Source organism: Mercenaria mercenaria, chromosome 14 (assembly GCF_021730395.1).
Source record: "Mercenaria mercenaria strain notata chromosome 14, MADL_Memer_1, whole genome shotgun sequence".
Taxonomy (NCBI): Eukaryota; Metazoa; Mollusca; class Bivalvia; order Venerida; family Veneridae; genus Mercenaria; species Mercenaria mercenaria.
The window spans coordinates 52,180,093-52,186,222 of NC_069374.1; the positions used below are offsets into that span (position 1 = coordinate 52,180,093).

General features: G+C 33.8%; 1 protein-coding gene across 1 annotated transcript in view; it reads right to left on the reverse strand.

Annotated features, from left to right (window-relative positions):
* The window catches only part of LOC123527597 (protein dispatched homolog 3-like), a 46,717-nt gene extending 41,941 nt beyond the window's left edge, over positions 1–4,776 (reverse strand). Inside the window, exon 1 of the mRNA XM_053522627.1 lies at positions 4,631–4,776. The gene's annotated coding sequence lies outside the window, so the exon portion shown is untranslated. The remainder of the gene's footprint in view (positions 1–4,630) is intronic.
* Between the last annotated feature and the right edge of the window lie 1,354 nt (positions 4,777–6,130).

The following is a 6,130-nucleotide window of genomic DNA, read 5'->3' on the forward strand; positions in this document are numbered from 1 at the left end:
TCAAAATTGAAAGATGTACAAGTTCCTTATAGAAATTTAGCAAGGTAAGGGTTAAAACTACTCATCTCTACACATTTCATGATTTCAAATGAATGTGGATGAAGTCATCATTAATTCAAGATAGCCCTAGCCACCACAAGCCCAGTCCATAGACAGTTCAAAACTGAATAATTATGTATTTGATAGCAAAGTAATGTACGCATGATATGTATTTTGGCAAAATTTTAAATAGGATATCACTATCGGTATCTTTAGGCCTAAAAAAATATCTTTGTTTCCAGTAACATGCTAAAAGAAATTAAGGTACAATGTAGGTAGGTTAGAAATTTATTTTTTTTGAAATTTTTTTATTAAGTGAGACTTTTCGAAAATTATTTTTATGTCAAAAAATTAATACAAATAAGAGGGTTATGCATTTAGAGCATCAGTAAGTACTGACCAGGTTTAAAGCATAAAAAGTGAAGTTTTGCAACCTTTAAAAGGTTTTGTTAAAAAGTTGAAAAAATATTCTCCAAGGCCAAAAAAAACATTTAGGGCTGGGTCAAAAATTTAGGGTAGGTCGGGATACCAGAAACAATTTTTTTTACGCCATAGTAACTATTAATTATCATTAACAATAAAATTAAGTTACCCTACAAAACAACACTAGTGATATTAACTTTGGCAGTCATCCTTGAACGCAATACTGAGGATTATCATTACAGAAATATTTGTTTGCGGTAACACGACCTACATGAGAAAATCGCTGCCACCTAACTTTTTTTTGCTGGCCAGTCAAATGAAAAAATTGTTTATCCCTATATCAGTATATGCAAAAAAATTACCTAACTACCTAACCACAGAAAAGAACTTTGGGTCTTGTTACTGCAAAGAAACAATTTTTTAATTACGGCCTGATGTATTGACATTATGGTCATGTTGATGGTACATGACATATATTATGTACAACCTTTCAGAATAGTCTGATGGTATAAAACCCTAAATCCACTTTAAATTTAACCTCCTACTGCAAGATGGGTACTTCAAGACATTTCTGATAAAAAATCAAAACTTGCCACCTGAAGATAGGCAGAACTACCCAAAAATGCCAAGTAACTATATAAGTGCCAATGCTGTAGAAAAGCTTGGGCTTTTAAGCTCTATCTGCCGATGACCTGTCTGTTTATAAAAATGTTTACATAAAATGTACCATAAAGTAACTTTAAGATAAATTTTAAACAAGGAGCTGCGTTCAATACACGCTTGATGCCCCAAGTGGCATCCTTGTCGATAGATTTTGCACCCAAGTCCAAAATGAGGTCAAGGTGATGTCTGAAGATAAGGAATGGTCACAGGTTACATCTGCATTAGTATCAAGTCATTCTGGTAAGGGGTATTGATGCTAGACGAAACGATCCCATTTGGTTAACCTCGTACAGACGGACAAACGGACGGACAGGTCAATCGCTATATGCCTCCCGCATCAGTAGATGCTGGGGGCATAAAAATCCCTAGTAATAGTGAGCTCAAGAATCGAGCTTTATGGTAACGCAAGGTCACTTTCACACTTAGTGTTTGATTTCAAAACTTTCGCACCGGACACTAACAAGGCGCTCCTAGCGGACAGGAAGTAGTTCTCTCCGCAGTTAATACAGAACTTCATACTTTTGCTTAAAATTATTCATCACTCAAAAATCATGTAAGGAAGGTTTCCAGTTCTAAGTAAATTGATTACATTTTTTTAAAAGATAAAACAATGGACAGAAAATGGAAAATATTGTCATTAATAACTATAAAACCACCATGAGAATGCGGCGAATAGTTAAAGACGTCACCATGATACCGTCTTCTCATAAATTTAAAGTAAAGTATGATAATCACTAAAACAGGTATGATGACACAAAAATGTAAACTTGCTGTTTTTAAGTGAATAGGTTCTCATGAGTCTTCACTTTCTGTTGAATAGTTTCTTTATAATATATATTTTTTAGTTAAACCCGATTTCAGTGAGCTCGCTTTGAGGCTTTGCCTTAATTCATATTATGCATACTAATATAGTACATCGAAATTTGAGTCTAGTAGTGGTCCGGTTACCAGGACACTCCCTTTTTTGTTTGGCCCCACATTTCCTTTTATTTCTGCTAACAATTGTAATTGAAAACTAACAAACACTTGCATATTTTATCTCATTTAGCCTGAATATATGGATTTTTTTAGACCTCTAATGCTAAAAAGGGGCAGGGTGCATTTTCAAGTGTGTTGCAATCCTTTTACAAAAATCATAAGGTAGATCCATGGTTTGGGGTTATAATGTCTACATTTTAAGTTATTATACTGTAGGTTACATTGTAAATTATGCAATACAATCTTTAAGCAGAACTTAACATTTTATGGTATTTCTAACCAAGAAAACTTGCAAGACAAAAATAATGAATGCAATTATAAAACAAAATGCAAGTATTTATTATTATATCAATGATAATCATGTCATACAGACAAGTAAGTATAATGGTTTTTCATTCAAATTTATTGCAAGCTTTCTGATAAATGTACATTCATTATATTACTGAACATGCCGTTGATACTTTTGTATAATGCACATATTTTTTGTTGTTTTTTTTTAACCCAGAGGCCACCTCAACCCCCCCCCACCCCACCACCGAATCATGGGTGCATATTATACACAAGTATAGACAATTTTCCAACTTAAAAATAAGTTTGTTTACGATTTTCGCCATTTTGGTGAAGGGAAACTACTTTTCGCACTAACTGTCTATGCTAAAATCTAACATTGCCATTAAATTTCATAAAAGATCGAATGGTTTATTTTTTAAGCAAAATTAATTTCATAAAAATTTAATTGTACTTTGATGAAGGAAATATGGAAAAATCATAGTTATTATTTATAATACAAATTAAAGATCGAGTATTATCTTGAACAATATCAAACTGTGAACAACAAAACTGACACAAGGTGTCACGCTAATTGCCGATAATTAATTTAATAAGCAGCAGACTTTGTTCTAAAATTATTTTTTTCCTTTTTATTGTTTTGCAGTTTGCTTTGATTCCAGACCTCTCTAATTGCTATTTGTTATGATTCAGTCAGTCATTGTCTTGTAATCTTTTAATTACGGTATACCGTTACTGCATAGTATTACACACATCGTGCAATTTATACACTGCACCTGTGTGTAGTCTGCGAGTGTCATATAGGTCTGCATATCGACTGACATTTATCTGGAACATCTGATATTTTGACAGGTGATTGGTAGTTTCATTAGATATAATTAATTTAACTGCTGAATGGTCAAATGACGGTGATGAAAGGGCAGTGAAGAAAGGCAAAGGGAGGCGATTAGGGCTGAAGGCATACATGCCATAATTTTTCAGGACATTTCCGGGATTCTGAGTTAAAATTTCCGGGATTTTTACCCTTTGTCTGGGACATACACCGTGACATTAATATTCGTCTGTTTCTTGCATAAATATCATAAAATTACATGTAGTTTCGGGAGATAAACATTGTTCACTCGCTTAGGAATAATTTGCTGCAAATGTCGTCTAGCTTTCTAAGGGAGGTAAATAGGGTAATTCACCTCTATAGTTCGGCACGTGAATTGGTTGCGTTCCCAAGGTGAACAGAATTAGGAGACTTACTACATACGAAGAATTAACCTGGTCATCGTGATTTAGAATCCAGCTTTTTGGTATCATTTTAAAGCTTAAACGTTTATCTAATCATTAATAAAATGGAATCCTCAAAGGAATAAAATAAATCTTGTAGCCTAGATAAAATCGATATAAAATATTTCGGGTTGGGTCAATTTTCATGGATCGATCGGCAAAGGCATTCAATAGTCAAACTTTTAATTTAGAATATGTGTGACAATCAATCTACGTTTTAAAAGATAACAACCTTTTAAAATAATTATCGTTTAACTGACCATTTTCAGCCATTTCTTCCATAAAGGATACATGTAGCTTCACCGCCTACGTGCTAAAAACAACCAGATTTTCGGCTATTGTTCCTAATATTAAATTATCATAAAACTGTTATTGATTGCATAATTCTGTCAATTCATAAATATCAAAATAGCTGACTGTAAATTAATCTGGGTCATCAAAAGATCGCGGGGCGCGTTCAATACGAGTGTTGATCGGAGCTGGTTTAATCAACATGTGTCCCGCTCGAGGGCATGAAACTGATATCGGATAATTAGGAATAAACAATGTGACACCGGGGACTGTTTATTGTGTTTTATTAATGTAAAATTCAACAATTTAGAGACCAAAAAATCTAGTTTTCTGGGGGGTTATTTTTGTTTTCTGTATTTTTAATTTTCCAGGACATTTCAATACTGTCCAGGACACCGGGACGAGTATGTCATTTCCGGGACAATCCCGGACAATCCGGGACGTACGACATGTATGCTGAAGGGTGCCGCTAAGAAAAAAGGCAGGGCACTGCACCCTGCTATTTCGCTCTAGAAAAATCGCTATGAATATGTTGTTTCTGTGTCATAATTTGAATATCTCTATTACTCTCTAAACAATCAAAAATCAATTTGGTTAAAATGAGTAATGAATGAGGAAGAGAAATTCTTGACAGATTTTCTTAATAAAAATGACATCCAACTGAAATACTTACAAAAATTATAGTAAAGTGAACTTGTTGAAAATAAATGATATTGCATGTCTGCCCATGGACTCAAATAAGGTTGTTTAAAACAAAGACCTTTGTTTTGACGTTTTTCTTTTGTTTATTTTTCCTTTAAGCGGTGGTATGTAAAAACTTTGTTTCGTGAGAATATGATAGAGTGCGAAATGGAGTCCATTTCGTGAAATAGATTTCATTTCGCGAAATTGACTTAACTTCTACTAAGTGGCCTTGTGACACTAATTTCATTGATATCTATATTTTCTTAAACTTATATGATAGATGACCTAGGTTAACCTATAAGTTGGTCACTTTTGTTAATATTATTATTACTGAAATATTTGTTACAGACGGTTATGATTATATTATTCGTTCAACTCTAGAAGGACGAGTATTAGATAGGTGAAATAGTTTTCATTTTGACGAATCTATCTGGATCCGTGTTAAACTTTAAAGATGGTGACAATCTACTGACAAGGAATGTATATCGAAGCCCTTCATCGTCGTTTGATAATAATCTGAAGCTAAATGAACTTTTAACAAAGGCAGTTAAATTGAAGGATTCACATTCTTATAGTCGGTGAATATAATTATGGTGGTTTGAACAGGCAATTTAGAACTACAGTCATACGTAAAACGATAGTGTTGAGCACAGTTCTTCGTTGTTTATTGAAACTTTTAATAAGAACTTATTTCTGTACTAACATGTGCGTAAAAATACTAGGCATTCTGTGCGACAATCATTGTCGCAGTGTGATTTGACTTTTACAAACGAACTTGGTATGTTAACTGATCTCGAAATTTTACGCCAAACGGTGCTAGTGGCCATGCCTCACAATTTTCATTTAAATTTACATGTATGCAGAAACTAAGTGAACATCCACGTCCAAACTTTTATAAGGGTGATTAAAAGTCTATGTGAGAGACCTAGAAAGATAACTGGCGAAAAATTGTATGTGATTACATAGAAGAATTCTGGGATTTTTTGTCTGCCATAAATGCTTCGATTGACAAACATGTACACTGGATAAAACCCTCAAACAGGTCGAAAAAACTTTGGTTAAATAGAGAGGATTTACTAGCAATTCATGAGAAAAAGAAAGCATGGAAATCCTATATAATGTGCCGTGTCAAACAAAACTTTCAAAACTATGCTGACAGTCCGTAACAAGGCAACACGAGCATGTAGGACTGCTAAGTTGAACTTCCAAATGGAACTTGCAATTAATATCAATTCAGACTCTAAATCGTTCAGGAATTATGTTCGGGCTCAACTAAAAACAAAATCTTGAATAAGGGATCTTGAAAGTAGTGACTGGTAGCTTAACGTCGTCCAACACATAAAAAGCTGAACTTGCTAACGCCTTTTGCACGTGTTTTCACAGATGAGACTTATCCCACATACCCAGTATTGAAGATAAGCCTTTCAGTAAACCATTGAACAACTTATAGTGATAACTCCTGAAAATGCTAGGAAAAACTGTCCATGTT